The 18,488-nt window shown below is 42.3% G+C and overlaps 1 protein-coding gene across 1 annotated transcript in view; it reads left to right on the forward strand.

The window, feature by feature from the left end:
- The window catches only part of LOC117460179 (stromal membrane-associated protein 1-like), a 175,684-nt gene that overhangs the window by 103,314 nt on the left and 53,882 nt on the right, over nucleotides 1-18,488 (forward strand). The window lies entirely within an intron of this gene.

Genomic DNA, 18,488 nt, shown 5'->3' on the forward strand with positions numbered 1-18,488 from the left:
AATAGTTCTCCAAAAATGTTGTTATTTAATGTTTCTTGTGTTCTTTGAATAAAATAGGCCTAATGAAAGAATGTGGTCACAAGGGAGCTTATTGAATGCAATTGCAAAAAAACAGCGTTCATATTACAAATATAATATAATAATAATTCATTTTTATATAGGCGCCTTTCAAGGCTCTCAAGGTCGCCGTACAAACACATAAAAAACAAGATACACAATACCTAACACCAGCATAAGAAACATAAACAACACAATGCAGTATATAATAAATAAAACAGAGGATGTGTGATGGATAACGATCAGGGTGGATATGCGAGTGTGAAGAGATGTGTTTTGAGGCGTGATTTGAAAATGGGGAGAGTGTCAGTGGTGGATGTCAGGTGGGAGGGAGTTTCCAGAGGCGGGGTGCAGAGCGCTGAAGGCTCTAGACCCCATGGTGGTTAAACGGGAAGGGGGGTGCAGTGAGGCTGAGGGAAGCAGAAGATCTGAGTGTGCGGATGGGTGTGTTGATGTGCAGGAGGTCGGAGAGGTACAGAGGAGTGAGGTTATGGATGGCCTTAAAGGCGAGGAGCAGAATCTTAAAAACGATACGGGATTTGACGGGGAGCCAGGGAAGCTGCTGAAGAACAGGAGAGATGTGGTTAATGGAGGGGGTTCTGGTGATGATATAGGTCTATTATAGGTTGTTTATTATATGATTGCGGGTAAGTCGTCCACCGATATCTTCACGGATGCCAGCAGGAGCCACAGGGTTCAGTACCAATTCTCCTTGCATCGGAAGGGGATTCTCTTTTTCACACAGATGTTGTGCCGCACCGCAGTGGCAGCAATGATCACGCAGACGCGCTCAGGGTGCATTCGCATTTCACTGTGGAGGCGGTGAAACCTACACAAAAAAGCAAAAAACAATTTAGCCTATATCTAGGCTACATTAAAAGGCTGGCCTTTTATATATTATAAACATGACTTACTAACCTACAGTATGTTTGAACACTCCAATGCAGCGCTCTACAATGTTCCTCGTTTGTGTATGCTTCTCGTTATGGCGGCGCAGTTCTCTCTGCGATGACAGGTGTCATTAGCCAGCGCTTCAGTAGCCACTGTCTCTGAGAAGAAGACCATTCACTCTCCCTGCCTCAAACTCCCGTTGAAGGGCGCTCTCTCTCAGGATGCGAGCATCATGGGTCGACCCAGGACATCTTGCAACGAGGTCGACAATGCCCATGTCCGAGTTGCACACAATTTGAACATTTATAGAATGGTAACCCTTTCTATTAACATACAAATACTCATGTTCAGAGGGGGCCTGAATGCGAACATGAGTACCGTCGATGCATCCGACAATACCAGGTATACCTGATTTTAACAAAAGATCTGGATTTCGCTGCTTCTTCTTGTGGGTAGGTGAATATAGTTCCGGCGGTGCTGGAGGGCCAATGAAACGTGTCTTATAGCCCGACATGCAGTTGTGCGATGAACATTAATCATGTCTCCCACAGTATTTTGAAAGGCCCCGTTCGCGTAGAATCTGAGCGCAATCAGCACCTGCAAGGTTGGGGAGAGCGCAGCGTTCCGATCTGATCCGTGCTGGAGTTGAGAGGAGATCTCCTCGATTAAATCAAAAAGGGCTTGTCTGCTGAAACGAAACCTCTCTATCAGTTCACCGTCTGAATAGATGTCCAGTGGGTTTGTTCGATCACGGACGACTCTTTCTCTTCTTAATGCCCTTTCATTGTTAAACATGTAAACAAGACGCCCTGCCATCGTTAATATCCTTCTTGCCTGTTTTACGTTACTATGGATACTAGTCTGTCTTTCCGATTTACGCCTGCTCCATACTAGGCGTAAAAGTTACACCCGGGCGCAACGCACACAGGGCTTAAGTCTAGTCTAGTGGTGCACTAGTCATAACTTTAGTTTGGTCTTAACCTTCGGGTCTACGTCGGACGTAGAGTTACGCCCAGCTGGTGCACTCCACTCAGGTGACTCTACATGTAATGAAATACAATAAGAATTGACTCAATTATAAAATGCCAATCAAAAGTAATGCTGTGTAATTATGTCTCTTTACTACTGCAAACATATCCCCACCATACACCTTTCAGTGAATCATTCAGTGTTTATTCAACTGAACTCAAGACATATTAAGGTCTTCAGAAGAAGACCTTAATATGTCTTGAGTTCAGTTGTCTTAGAATGCATACACCATGATTTACCATTGAAGCAATAAACTAAATACAGTCAAATAGTTGGTTCTTTGGTTTCTTGCCTCCTGGATTTAATGTGCCTAAAATATTCTGGCTCTGTTAAACCTACAGCACCGTGGACTATACTGCACTATACTATCCGCTGGTCAGGACATTGAAAACTGAAACAGATGGCACATTGCTCTTAGGTAGACTATATCTGCTGTTGATGTTATAATTGATGCCTTCTTCTCTTTAATCAAGCAAACTGAAGTGTAGTTGTTCCCTAGTGTACCATATACAGGTGCTCAGACAGATGTTAGGCTTTGTTGTCCCTTCAGGGCACGTCAATCCAGTGTAATGGATGGACAGCTTTCCTCAGCATATCTGCCCCTAACAGACAGAGACTGAGCAACAAGGACTGAAGGGCAGTCATAGGTTGCGACAAAGTCTATTTTGCTAAGGAAGGTTCCTGAATAAAATGACCCAGAAGTAGCTCGGTGGCAGCCATGATAAGAGCTGTTCGGATGCTCAAATGATAGGAAAGCAGCTTTAAGGCTTCCCTTTGTTATCTCCTTAAGCATAGGACCATACATTGGACCATTCAGCCGTTCACTGAAACAACCAATCGTTACCAATAAACGTGGATCATATAACATAAACACAGTCTCATGATAAAGAGAAAACGTTATCAAAAATAATAATATACCTAAAGAAAATGGATAAAACTTCATACAGCGACAACATTTAACCTGAATACACAGTGGAATATCAAGTAGTCTGTATTTTCTCTCTGTATTCAAATGAGCCATTTTTTATTCAGCTTGATTGGGGTTTTGTTCCACACTTTCCACCCAATGCCTATAGGCACTAATTAGACTGCAGTTCTGATTGAAGGCTGGCGCGTGTGTGTGTGTGTGATGTGTGTGTGTGTGTGTGTGTGTGTGTGTGTGTGTGTGTGTGTGTGTGTGTGTGTGTGTGTGTGTGTGTGTGTGTGTGTGTGTGTGTGTGTGTGTGTGTGTGTGTGTGTGTGTGTGTGAATGTTTTATAAAATCACCATTGGCTACATCATACTAGCTGATTGCCGTTTTCAAATTACTTCATCAGCTAACGTTACAAAACAACCGACGGCAGATCCATGCAGATTGATAAGTGCTGTTTCTCAATGCATCCTTAAGTAAAATCCATGGCGTACACTGTAAACGCCTCCATTGGACTCCTTTGTTCACTTCCGTAACATAGTGACATCACTATGTAACAATTGCGCTTCTATTCGCCAGCAATCCAACACATTGTTCATGATATCACAACTATCACAACAGAGCAGACTGGGCTCTGGTTTCATACAGAGGGAGAAAAGCGGTGCGGCAACACAGGCAGTATGAGAACAATAAAGAGCTTTTTGAACATTGAAGCATGGAGACATGTCACGGTAGAGACACTACATACAAATATTAGGGGTGTAACGGTATCCGTATTCGTCCCGTACCGTCACGGTTCGGACGTCACGGTTCGGCACATGCAGTCACACGGCAAATACGCCTTTTTTTACGAGTGGGAAAAAAGTCTGTCACTCAGGGCAGTATTACACTATATATAATCCAGGGGGCGGTATTGCGCCTAAAAGCCAGCCGCCCGTAAATAACAAATGAAGAACAAGAACAAAACACAACAAAACGAACAATACATGAAGAAGAAAAGTTAGTAGCTATGGCGAGTTCACACAACTCACAGGAGCTAGAAGACCCACCTGCTTCTTTTAAACCAGCTGTGTGGGAACATTTCGGGTTCCCTGTGGACTACAACAATGATGGGGTGCGAGTTGTGGATCGGACGAGGACGGTGTGTCGGCGTTGTTCGACAGCGGTGCGGTATGCTAGTGGTAACACGTCAAACATGCTCAGTCACATCCGAGTCAGTCTCAGTCCCCAGCGAGAGGGTTTTCTCGGCGGCAGGTGACATAGTTACCGCCAACAGATCTGCCCTCACTGCTGACAATGTCGACAAACTCGTCTTTTTGAAGAACAACTTGAACATAGAGTAAAGCTTGAGTACCTTTATCTAGGCATAATGGCCTCACACACTCACAAGTTAATTACACATGTTAGACATTGCTCCTAAAGGTACAGATTTTATTTTGTTTATATTTATCATTGTATTTATTTTATATTTTGACATCAGGAGATGTTATTCAGTTCTGTAATACCTTTTATTGATTGTGATTCAAACACTTTCTTATTATTTATTTTAATATTTTCAAGACATTCTTTTTAGTTGTACAGCTTATTTTACCTTTTTGTTTGACATCAGCTATTATACATAATATGGCCATCTGAGTGTGTGTGTTACCGTTTTTAACTGTGTAATGCAGTTAATGATTCCAAATGTTAGAGTTCCTTATTTTCATACCAAAACATGCACTACTGTTAAAAATAAATAACAGCAACACTTTTTTTTGCTTTTCCTTGTTGTACCGAACCCGTACCGAACCGTGACCCCCAAACCGAGGTATGAACCGAACCGTGACTTCTGTGAACCGTTACACCCCTACCAAATATGAAACTGAACATGACCATTATAGGGCCCCTTTAAGTTACATTACAATTGGTTTGGAATGTAAAGTGATAAATATAAGTATTTTTTGACACAAGAACTATGATTACACTTAACAAGTGTAGAGGCTTTTAGACGTATTTCATCATGATAACTTGTAATTTGACTGGTATTGTCTTTTTCCACCGGAAAGATTCTAAAAACCTAATCTTTTATATTTACCATGAGTTAAATCTAATATTTATTTATGATGTACACATTCATGGTTGAAGTGCAAACATGTGAAAAGAAACAGGACAAAAGAAAGGGGAGAAAAGGGACAGAGTGTATTCAACAGACACTAGAAAAACACACAGTGCTTTCAGGGAAGAAATAATCATCTCCCAAGTTGTGTTCACTCTTGTTTCGCCCATTCATCTCCATCTCTCCTTCATTTGTCCCTCCCTCTGCCTCCCTCTTTTCTCTAGCTCTTCGAGTGTCTATCGCAAACACTAAATCACTGTCGTCTCGTTGGACTGCCGGCATATATTGTCTTTTTCTTTTAGCCCATGAATAAATTATCAAAGGGAACAAGAGGCTGCTTTTCCTTCATGGAGAACACTGGAGCCTGCCTTTGTTGAAGATATAAATAAGAGAGTGTGATTTCCTGTTCATTCAGTTCAGGCAGGGATTTGGGGAGTGTGTTATCGCTAGGTGCTCTGTACATCTGGACTGAGTTGGGCTCTCAAAGGTGCCTGAGATTGGGCAATAGATAAAGCATATCTGAGGTCGATTACTTTGAGCGGATGATGTGAAGGGCATCCAAAGGAGCAGCGTCCTGTGACTAATAACATGACACACACACCACACACATAGAAAGTGGCGCTCTCTAGCATTCATTGGATCAATAGCGTAGCCACAAGACCAATCAATAAGGTGCATTTGCACAGCTAAAGAAAGAGTATCAAGCCTGTTTTCCAAGTAAACACAGCTACATACAAGACTCACAACCTCACCCACTAAATCAGTGTCTCTCAAAGTGGGGGGGGCGCAGAGGCATGACAGGGGGGGGCGCGAGAGTCCAGGAGGAAAAATACTTATGACAACAAAAAAATTATGTGAGAGAGAGAGAGAGAGAGAGAGAGAGAGAGAGAGATCGTTGTAGTTAGCTTCTGGTGCTAGCGAGCTACTTCAACGTCTATAAGGAGCTTTTTCAACAACAAGGTGAAAGAGAGTCCTCTCCTGTCAGACTGAGAAGCTCAGGTGAGCTAAACTTTAGCTAAAGGACTCTCTGAGTGTTTAGATCAGGGGTGTCAAACTCAAATACACAGTGGTCCAAAATTAAAAAATGGGTACTAGTCGAGGCCCGGACTGGTTCAATGTTTATTGCAAAACTTATTGAAATGAACTTATTACACATATTAAACCTGGAACTAACAAAGCTTAAAGTATTGCCTATAAAAACAACATTAAACATTAAATAATCAGTTGCATTCATTTCTTATGGCTCTATCTGCAGCTTTTCCAGAGTTATTTCTTATGATTACATTTCTCCACAGGCCAACAACAGCTTCAAAAAAACTATTTCCCTCAAAGAAAAAAACAAACATGCCCTGTTGTCGTGAGAGAAAGTGCAGAAGGAAACATCCATTAAACTCAGTTTGCTGCTCTGTGATGCTAGTTCAAGCCAGATACTTGGCATCTCATCTCGGGTCCAAGTTCATCAATGTTTGGGATCAGGCTCTGAGCTGAGGAAACCCTCAGGATGGAGTGAAGGTGTGCGTGCAATATACCGGCGGGCCAGATCTAATAGTAATTAGAAATTATCCTGCGGGCCGAAATTAAATCCACCAAGGGCCTGATTTGGCCCCCGGGCCTTGAGTTTGACACATGTGGTTTAGATAGTTAACTTTAGTCTAAGTTATCTCAGTGGGTCTCAAACGGTTTGGTCACGATTAATGTAAACAATTATTTCCGAGGCACACGTTTATATGATCATTATAGGTATAAAAACCAAGAGAATAAATGAAAAACAGGTATGAAATACTATATGACAGTAAAACAAGAATAGAGTTTAAAAGTTGAGTGATTTGTAAAATATCCATAAAGAAAAAGTAAATCTGTTTACAGTTCTGTTTCACATGGATTTTGAGAGATGTATCCATAGATCTCTTAATGTTGCTCTCAAAGTGCACCAGATGCTTTTAACTTCAATATTTAAAAAAATCTTCCCAGGGGAGCATGCCCCCGGACCCCTGGATGTGAGGACCCCCCTAGAGGATATTAGGTCCACACACCACCTATACAAATAGGTTCCACACAAGATCTCACCCCGTGGGTTCAAAATGATCACAAGAACGGTGAGCAAAAATCCCAGAACCACACGGGGGGACCTAGTCAATGACCTGCAGAGAGCTGGGACCAAAGTAACAAAGTTAAACCAGTACATGTCCAGGCCCGTCTGAAGTTTGCTAGAGAGCATTTAGATGATCCAGAAGAGGATTGGGAGAATGTCATATGGTCAGATGAAACCAAAATAGAACTTTTTGGTAAAAACTCAACTAGACGTGTTTGGAGGAGAAAGAATGCTGAGTTGCATCCAAAGAACACCATACCTACTGTGAAACATGGGGGTGGAAACATCATGCTTTGGGGCTGTTTTTTCTGCAAAGGGACCAGGACGACTGATCCGTGTAAAGGAAAGAATGATTTGGGCCATGTATCGTGAGATTTTGAGTGACAACTTCCTTCCATCAGCAAGGGCATTGAAGATGAAACGTGGCTGGGTCTTTCAGCATGACAATTATCCCAAACACACCGCCCGGGCAACGAAGGAGTGGCTTCGTAAGAAGCATTTCAAGGTCCTGGAGTGGCCTAGCCAGTCTCCAGATCTCAACCCCATAGAAAATCTTTGGAGGGAGTTGAAAGTCTGGATTTATTTTTTCTCATTTTGTCTCTCATAGTTGAGGTATACCTAGGATGAAAATTACAGGCATCTCTCATCTTTTTAAGTGGGAGAACTTGCACAATTGGTGGCTGACTAAATACTTTTTTGCCCCACTGTATATATGCCGTGAGCTGATTATCGAGCCTTCATTGTAACTGTCATGGGTACACTGGTATTTGCGTGTGGAGTGTTGAAGTAGAAAGTTCCACTGTAGCGCCCGGTACATTAATGGGAAACCCTACATATTTGAGCACCCTCTATGAAACGTCAAGCTACCCCACAGCACCCCCAAAAGAAAATCTCTGGCGTCACCACTGAGCCTGCAACCCCGTTTTGAAGAAATGTGCAGTGCAGAACAAGCTCATTGCAGCCACTAATGCTGTGATGAGACACACTTTTCTGCCAATATCAGCATTTCTTTATTTTCATTTGTTTGCACAAATTGCAAAGTGGCAAAGTATTGCAACTTATTGTTCGAGCAAAGGGATTGCACAATTGTATTATGTATTTATTTTTTTGAGCACACAGAATTATGGAGCATTGTTTTATTATCAATGTTCTAGCAAAGTGATTTTTTTTTTTTGTTGAAAGGAATGCTCACATTCATATTGATATATTTTAATAAATGTTAACTTGGCCCATTACGTGACTATTTGTGTTGGGGGGGCCCGACTTTTTTTTTTCTACAAAGGAGGGGCCTGACAGAAAAAGTTTGAGAACCACTGCACTAAATGCACAGATACACACGCAAACATGGTCCACCTCCCATCCCTCACACACCCATCAACACAAACCCATGTCCCTGTGATGCAGCAGTCTATATGCTACTGAGGCGGTGTTTACACGAGAACGAAACGGGTTGTATCTGCTACTTTTCTCTCGCGTATTGCCCGTTCGTTCACACGAGGCCGTAACGGAACCGCGGAAACGGACCCCGAATGATACCAGGTCCCAAGGTGGATAGATCTGCAAACGGAACGCGCTGGGGGGCCAAACGGCTCCGTGTGTACACCCTATACCAGGGGTATTCAACTAAAATTCAACGAGGTCCAGTTAGAGAAAATCTCCACATGCAAAGGTCCGGAACCTCAACATGTCTAACTTGCTTTATGAATTAGTGTGATATATATTGAAGTAGCCTGTAGCTTTATCAACGTCTGCATGTAATCAACAACTGACTGCCAATCAAATAAAGAAAGTACAATTCATAAACAACAATATTTATTGTCAATTATTACATGGTTTAGTTGAATACTCGATTCTGATTGGTCAATTCAGAACACGTGACACGTTGTTAATCCAGAACAGACAGACCGCTGTCAAGGACTTATTGACCGTTGTTAAGGACGCTCACATCTGCACAAAGAAGTCCGTTCGATTTAACTGTATACAGTTTGACTGAAAAGCAAACTGCATGCAGTTTTTACGCAGCGCTCCAGACATAGACATCAAACGGCGACACATATTCAGTTGCCAGTTCCTTTGGCATTAAGGCAGGGATATCTAGATACTTTCCAAGGTTTGACATAATGAATTGTGCTACTTTTAAAGCAAGCGGCGATGTTTTCAAATCTTTAATCAAAAAGCTCCTCAAAAACGCTATCGAAGCAGTTCCTTCCTGTTGCTACGTTAGTTCAAACAGTAACAACGGACTACTTTTCTTAGTGGATGCATGTCAATTTAAATCTTCGCGTCGGGCTCCTGATCTGCCTGTCGGTGTTCTTTTCCCCATAATGACCGCGTCGCTGCACATTATCCCTTACTTAACATTGAACTATACAGATATTGTCACAAGTTAGACACTTCTATTATTGTGTGTTTGATGGCTCATCTAAACTCTCCTGTCATTTCAGATCCCGCTTTCCTCCAGGCCCTTGTAATCAGCTCACTTCCCTCACCTGTTACTCATTCCCTCATCACTCCACAGTATTTATACCACCTCATTATCAGTTGTCCTTTGCCAGATTGTCTTGTCATTTCCGCCAAGCTCTCCAGTGAGTGTTGTGCTCTAGTCCCGAGTTTTGTCCTGCCCAGTTTTTGATTCCTGCCTGACGGATTTACTGGTTTTGACCCTGCCTGTCCCTGACCTGAAATAAACTGAACATTACTATATACTGGTTGTATCTGAGTCGTGCTATTGGGTTCTGATCTGTACCTGTGATCGTGACAGATATACAGTAAATACTGTGGATATGTGTAATGTTCCTCTCGGGCTGCATTTAAAAATAAAATAGAGAAAATAAATAAAATAGCTTTTGAAAATATGTGCATCTTAAAAGTGCTTGATTTTAGATAAATAAAATAAAGTGTAGCAGCAGCTTGAGTTTCCCTTTTTCTTTGTTAACCGTTTCACATCATGACTTAACAGTTTCAGCCGATTATAGAACAATATCAGTCTTTACACATCATAACAATTGAACAGTTTTAAAGTTTCTCTTTCTTTCCCTCTTATATTGCAGTCCCTCACTCACTTTTTTTAATTCAGTGCGAGAATTGAGCTCGAGCTCATACACACATGCAGGTGCTCATTGGTTAGCCTCGGTTAGCCTTCCCTGGAACGATATTTAGTTTTAATTTTGATCCTGGTGGACTGATCATATTGGGCTCTGAGACTGCTTCTTTGTTGTGACCTCAGTTCTGACTTGAGAGGGAATGTTTGTGTTTTGTCTCATAGTGGCGTTTTGGCACTTTTAATGCGCACCACGGTCTCTGAACAAATGAGACACACTGGCTCTGTGCTCCCAGTGGGCAGGAGGAACATGAACGAGTCCACTCAGGGTTCAAAGCTCTGTTCTCACTGTCCACTTTCCTCTTCTTGGAGAGCGCCATGTGTAATGTGTCTCTCCCTGTCTGCCGCTAACACGCCTGTGCACTCTCCTCTCCGCTTCTATTCCTGTATCGCTAATTATTCTCTTCACTCCCTTTCCTCTCCGCTTCTCTCTGCTGCTCACTCGTCTCTTCCTCTGTGTTTCTCTCCCTGTATCGCTCACTCGTCTCTCTTTCGCCCCCTATCGGCAGCGGTTTAAATAGAATCGCTCCTTCAAAATTGAAATCCCCTATTAATGTATTGATTATAGGTCCGGGTCCGTATAGGTCGGCGTCTGGGTCCGGATCCGGACCGTGGTCTGCCTGTTGCCAACCCCTGCCCTATACGATCATTTCCTGATAACGATGAAGCCATAGCCCCACCTCTGCTGCTCACTGCTGTTGCATGGTCAGTAGCTACTGTCAGTAGCTACAGATGTTAGTGCAACATCTACAGCTCCTCTACCACAACCATCAGCAACAAGTGGACATGGAGAATTACATGAACTACATGTTGCTGAAACTACCGCGGGGCATAAACTGAAGGGCAACCATGGCAACCATGCTCAGGGGTCTTCTTCGCTGCTTTTGGTGTATTTTGTGGCAGAAGTACAGCGCCACTTACAGGCCCAGCATATGTACTACAGCATTTCCAGTGGTCTCGTGTGAACGGACACATTAAATGAGCCGAATTCGTGTGAACGGAAGACTTTTTTGATAACGAATTCGGTCCGTTTGCGCTCCCGTGTAAATGGGGTCTGAGATAGTTATATCCTATCTCACACACGTGAGCTGTTTCCGCTGAGCTGGAGGGATTCACAGAGCTCAAAAAAGGGTTATCAGATGAATTGTCAGTCATAGAATTGTGTCAAGTCCCTGCTGACATGTGTATTCAAGACAATCCATAATCCGATCTCCGGTACCGGTGCGCTCTCTCTCTCTCTCTCTCTCTCTCTCTCTCTCTCTCTCTCTCTCTCTCTCTCTCTCTCTCTCTCTCTCGCACAAAATGGCTCGTTCCACACACACACAGAGCCGAGCTTGAATGAAACACAGAGACCCAGACGTACTGTAGCATATTATTTTCGAATCAATCATTTGCGAATTAATTTTTATTAAAAAAAATCTTGTTTTTTTTTCATAAATATTTTTCCTCCTGGTTCCCCCCCCCCCTGTCATGCCTCTGCGCTCCCCAGGGGGGGCGCGCCCCCCACTTTGAGAAACACTGTCCCAAACCAACTGTGTGTTTTCTCTGAATTAGTGAGAGTGTTTGTGTGAACATCAAATCCAGTTTGTAATGTGTGTCCTCTAGACAAGTCTAGACAAGTTGGGCATCGGGTGTGTTCCCTGAATCAAAGCAGCTGCACTTCTGTGCGTTCTCTAAAGCTACCAAGCAAATTCTCACATGAAGCCGGCTGCCACTTACAAATAAGATTCACTTCTGAAAACAACCGACAAACGCCCTTTTTAAATTGGTATGTGTGTGTGTGTGTCTGTCTGTGTGTGTATTTTGATTTGATTAGGTATTCTTCCCCTGAACAGCACCGTCACACATCAGCCGTCAGACCAAACCGTGACCTTCCTCAAACACTCGAGTGTGTGTTTGTGTCTCTGTGGATGCACACATTCATAGTGTGTGTGTGTGTGTGTGTGTGTGTGTGTGTGTGTGTGTGTGTGTGTGTGTGTGTGTGTGTGTGTGTGTGTGTGTGTGTGTGTGTGTGTGTGTGTGTGGTGTGTGTGTGTGTGTGTGTGTGTGTGTGTGTGTGTGTGTGTGTGTGTGTGTGTGTGTGTGTGTGTGTGTGTGTGTGTGTGTGTGTGTGTGTTTTGGGGTTGTTTGCGTAAGATTGCATGCATTACCCAAATGTGTGAGGGTTGTTGCTTTTACATTTAAGTGGTTTTTACCTCTCAGTGTTTATTTATTTGTGTGTGTGTGTGTGTGTGTGTGTGTCAGATTATATAACTGCTTGGCAGAGATGCTTGCAGGAGAGATTCTCTCTGACAAAACCCTTTGGATTGTGTGTGTGTGTGTGTGTGTGTGTGTGTGTGTGTGTGTGTGTGTGTGTGTGTGTGTGTGTGTGTGTGTGTGTGTGTGTGTGTGTGTGTGTGTGTGTGTGTGTGTGTGTGTGTGTGTGTGTGTGTGTGTGTGTGTGTGTGTGTGTGTGTGTGTGTGTGTGTGTTTTGGGGTTGTTTGCGTAAGATTGCATGCATTACCCAAATGTGTGAGGGTTGTTGCTTTTACATTTAAGTGGTTTTTACCTCTCAGTGTTTATTTATTTGTGTGTGTGTGTGTGTGTGTGTGTCAGATTATATAACTGCTTGGCAGAGATGCTTGCAGGAGAGATTCTCTCTGACAAAACCCTTTGGATTGTGTGTGTGTGTGTGTGTGTGTGTGTGTGTGTGTGTGTGTGTGTGTGTGTGTGTGTGTGTGTGTGTGTGTGTGTGTGTGTGTGTGTGTGTGTGTGTGTGTGTGTGTGTGTGTGTGTGTGTGTGTGTGTGTGTGTCACGTTGTGTGACAGTCAGGCCACCAGCTGAGTGACAGATTGTGTCGAATGGTGCAGAACTGCAGCAGCCAGGCACACTAAACAGACTCCAACGTACTGCAGTGCCACACACACACACACACACACACACACACACACACACACACACACACACACACACACACACACACACACACACACACACACACACACACACACACACACACACACACACACACACACACACACACACACACACACACACACACACACACACACACACACACACACACACACACACACACAGGGACGTTGTCGAGTAGAGCAGGGGACTACAGTATTGTATTGATATGCATTTTCAACACATTTCACTTAATTCACTTCCATCCATGTCTTTGTATCTCCCTCCTTCCCTTTGTCACGCTCTCCTATGTGTCTTCTCTGCTTCCTCTGCTCTTCCTTCCCCCCAAATGCCTCCTGCCCTCCTCGCTATTTTTCCTCTCCTGGCAGTTTGACCTCCTTATTTCCCCTTCCTCCCCGGGAAATACCTCTCTCTCTTCCTCTTTCCTTCACTGCACCGGTCTGTCTTCGGATCCACTTCCAGCAGCTACTACTTTCACTAATGCACCGCAGTACGTATGTACTGTAATAAGGTACGATTGTACTGCTGCAATCTTTAGCCACTCTACTACTGCTGTCAACAACAACAACAACAACAACAACAACAACAACAACTAGCAATTATTGCAATCATATATTCACACATTAATGAACATGAATCTTATATTTTTGTTGAAATCACGATATGGACTATTGCAATATTCAAATTGCAAGAAGGACAATATTTTTTAAAGGTTTTATTAAGTTTGGCTCCATTATAGAATACAAGAAAAATAGAATACAAATATTTACATAAACATAAAACAAGTTAAAGTAAAAATGTCCAATAACAAAAGATACAAAATACATATATTTATATAAACATATATTTTTATTTCATTTTTGTATCACCAGTAGCTTAACGTATCAGCATTTGCACTTTGCAACACAGTAACAATAAGAGTTTGTATTACAGTAAGGATTGTATAACTTCCCTAAATCACATGAACAAAATGTTTTAAGTTAACAAAAAAGAGATTAAACTATTTACTGTACATGAACATACGAAGTTGAGGTAGCCATGTCCAATAAAAGAATAGATCAAATAGATATGCAGATCGATATCTTTTTCCTTTCCTTTTATTATCATCATAAATAGAAAAAAGACTTATGAATAGAATATAAATAACAATAAAATATGTATTTACTGAGTATTGTATATCATCTATCAGACAGACTCTCCTCCTCCTCTGCTGCCCTGACAGACCGGCCTGTCAGCTGTACCGTCTGCACTCATCTGTTTTCTGTCTCTCTCAATCATCTTCAGGTTTCTTTGACCTCATTCTACTCTCCTCTGTTTCCTGTCCTCTGTATTCCTCCCTAACGCTGTCTCCCACTCTCCCTGCTTTCCAATTTGCAGTCATCATCTCACCTTCCACTCTATTTGTTTCCAGTCTCCCTCTGTAAGTGTTGTTTTAGTTTTTAGTTTTATCACCTCGCTGTGCCTCTCCTCAGAGGATAAGACGTTTGTTTCATCTGCCTCTCACAGGTTAGGGAGGACAGTTGGTGTCTGTGGTGTTTTAAGGCTGAGTGTCTTGGTGGAGGATTGACTTTGTACCAGGTGTTATTCTTTGTGCAGAAATAGTCGTTGATGCAGTGCTCCCCAGATTCTGAAATATATTAGTCAAGCTCAATTATACATAGTATGAGAGCTGGCATCTTCTGGTAGTGAAAAAACGGTGTCAGAAAAAAGTCTATTAGCACTAACAGATTATACAATTCATGCTAGTTTGTTGTGTAACGGAAGTGATACGTTGTCGTTGTCATAGAAACAATTAAAGAGCATTTGGACGGACGTTCCCCAGATCCACGCCTTTCTGCCAGAAAAAAGCGCTATGTGTACACGGGCCCTAAATTGCTGGGGAGACAGTTAATTTGAATGGTCTGTACCCTACAAAGGGTACAGCTATCACAATATCAGGTATCGATCACATGACCCCTTTTAACATTGCAATACATCTCATTTAAACGTAGTTACATCCACACTCTCAAACATACCACAAAACCATCTCTTTAAATGCAGCAAAAACAATAGAGTATATTGAATGATCTGTTTATCAGTAAGTCCATCGTGTGTGAATGCATTTAACAGTTGCAGCCAGAAAAATAGTACAAAGTATATAATCCACATGGTCACTGTTCCAGGTTGTCTCAATAGCCACTGGAATGGGTCCCACTATAGCCATGTCCATATCCCGTTCTTTCCGTGTTAGATCAGTTCAACGAAAGACATCTTCATGCAAACAAATAAATCAAATGTATCTACTCAATATAAAGGCTAAACTGGCTCAAGTATAATATGTAAACAAATGTAAGAGTTGACACTGCATGTTTTGGCTGTTTCGAAGGAGGGTTGAAATATGTTCAAAATCATATTTTTTTCAGTCAAAGCCAGTTCAATCAGGAGAGACGTGATGTATGGAATACATGTTTATTATCCGTCACATTATATAAATGAAACATAATGACAGTTTATAACAAGAGAACGAAATGGTGTTTGGCGATGAGGCCCAGGTTTTGTAGGATATCATTCGGGAAGGGAAAGAACCGTTTCCGATGAACCCCCCCGGGTCTAGACCTGGTGGTGGTGATAAGTGGTTAGGTCCGGTTGGAAGGGAGAAGGTTGAGCTTGGCCCTGAGTTGGAAGCAGGAGGCGAAGGGGTGGAGGAGGGTTGCGCATTGACACCTGGAAGACAGCTGATAGGAAAGGGAGAGCATATATAGAGGGATTAACAGGTGCGATAATTAGGCTTGTGAATGGAGGGAAGTGATAGGTTGGCTAAGGAGTGGCGCTCCCTGTCATCCAGTGAAGGAAGCGAGTGTTGCCATGACGTGCAATACGGAGTGATAGGTCTTCCTGTCTGAACTTGCGCTGAGCTTCATTTGTCATTAATCATACTTGTTAGTCATAGATTATTGGTTGTGGCAGATTTGTTGCAATGTTGTTGTTCTATTTACACTGTAGCTTGTCTCAACCTTGATATTCTACACTGTGGCACTCACGCATATAGCTTGCAATGATTCTGCAAGATCCCTGCAGTGATGTTGTTGCCTAGTGCCCGTCAATCTCAACAACATGTGGCCTTGTTTATCTTTTTACAGAAATGTTGTTCTCATTTAAGCGTGTTCATTAGTGGCCTTGGCATGATGCATGTTGTTATCTGGAAGACATATCATGTGAAATGTCTGTGCAGGAATGGCATTTAAATGTAGAGTAAAAACACTGGATTTATAAAGTGATGTTGTACTTTATCAGGCACATAGTTCGCCCATTCACCCTGGGGTTCCATGTGTTTCACATTAAAAGCCTAACAGCATCTTAAACGTCAAAATATCCCCTTTTTTTGCAGGCTTTTATGTGGAACACTGAGAGAACGTTTTTTGTTTAATTTGCATTAGTTTTAGTTTAAGGTAATGATATTAGAATTAAGCCTCCAAAGACTGGACAAGTTGCATTGGTATATCCATGTCTGTCCAAAATGACTTCACCTCATCATTTCATCCAATTACATATTTGTGTGAAATTGTCCTGATTGGAATATGATGTATTGAGTTATAGTATGGCCACAAACCGCCCAGAATGAAAAGGGTTGAGTAGAGTAGGGTTTGTACTCAATTAGCCGTACATGGAATTTATCATTGATCACCTTGTTGCTAATTAACTGCTGTTGACTTTGTGTGGTAAAAGAAGATACAGCCATTTTGTCTTGGCTTCAGTCGTCCAATGTGACAGCTGTTGGCTGATGGCTTTGTCTCGTGTGTGTTTGACTCGATCTAGAGTGACAGCGGACATCGACAGGTTTGTTTTCTTTGTGACTTTTATTCAAACTGGCATCACCTTCATTGCCAAAGACTCTCTTCACCTCTTGGTTGGTGTGGTGGGGGGTTGTGGTTATCGATTGTTGGCCTCCATTCCAGTTCCACTTCCTCTCCTTTTCAAACGCAACTGACCCTGACACCCAATCACCGTCTGCCGCCTGTCAGCCGCATCGCTTGATGTCACCCCAGACAACTAATGGAAAACCCAACACGTCTCCAAGCGTCTCAAGAATAATATTGGCAGCATGTCTGTCCAAATCTTTCTTAACATACAGCGGGGAATTTAATTGTGTTGCGCTGAGTGACATTTGGGATTGTTTTAATTGTTTCTTCTTTGTATGAAAGCAGCTGTGTGGGTTGAAGTATTGCAAGGTCTCAATGGTGTTCCACTGGGCATGGTCTAAAAGGTTTGTAATCAAAGGACTGGCATACCAAGGAATGTATTTCGGGCCGCTCTCTCTCCGCACGACGATTAACAGAAGTGTGAGCCTTTCTGAGGAGAATTGCTTATTGTGGTTGGACCAATATGAGTCTGGTTGATAAAGACACATATATGTTTTTGTTGAGAATTGGTCATTAAAGGAGCACTATTATGCTCACTTTCAGGTACATAATTGTATTGTGTGCCTTACACTGACATGTTTCCATGCTTCAATGTTCAAAAAGCTCTTTATTTTCCTCATACTGCCTGTGCTGCAGCACCTCTTTTCACCCTCTGTCTGAAACCAGAGCCCAGTCTGCTCTGATTGGTTAGCTGACCCGCTTTGTTGTGATTAGTCAAACGCTTAAAGATGTACCGCCCCTTAGCCAGTCATGTACAATGTGTTACTGTGATATGGAAGTAAACAAAGGAGTGCAAAGGAGGCGTTTCAGTCAGGAGGGAGTGTGTGGGAGAGAAACGTTAGTCTTTGCAGACCATTTACATGCACTAAAACATATACAACACACTACAGGAAAGGGAAGACCCCCCAAAAGCATTAAAGAGCTCGTTAATATTTAATGCTGCAGCTTTTCTATGGATACACACATATTTTATTTGAAGATGGTTTCACTTTGAATCTTATAAGAAGCGTAAGGTTTAAGGTTAAGGATGAATATATATGCATAGAATATCTCTATAAATATTAAAGATGTAACTTGGTCAGAAAACTTTCTTTTTATAGTTGGTTGGTTTTAATAAACACAATATCTCATAAAATCAGTTATTTCATGCAAAGCCCTAACCAAGTTGTTGCTGCTGTACATAAACGACCTTCCTGCTGCGACTCGTGCTGCCTTCCCATCAACATCAATAGGCAACCAATGCATTCTTGATTAGGCGTGGACACGGTAATTGTTTTCATTGCCTTGGATTGGAACGACATTGAATTTAATGTGGTCCATCGATCTTTTGTTGCGGGGAAATTGGGTTTGTTACCAGCGCTGTACATCTCTCACGGCCCACGTATTAACCTTTTGTACCCTCGTTTCTCTCACCAACTGTTTCTCTCCAGACTTGTCTCTCTTTATCTTGCCCCATCCTCTCTTCATTCTCCTGTCTCATTCTCCCACTCTTTGACTTCT

Source organism: Pseudochaenichthys georgianus, chromosome 15, assembly GCF_902827115.2.
Source record: "Pseudochaenichthys georgianus chromosome 15, fPseGeo1.2, whole genome shotgun sequence".
NCBI classification, from domain to species: Eukaryota; Metazoa; Chordata; class Actinopteri; order Perciformes; family Channichthyidae; genus Pseudochaenichthys; species Pseudochaenichthys georgianus.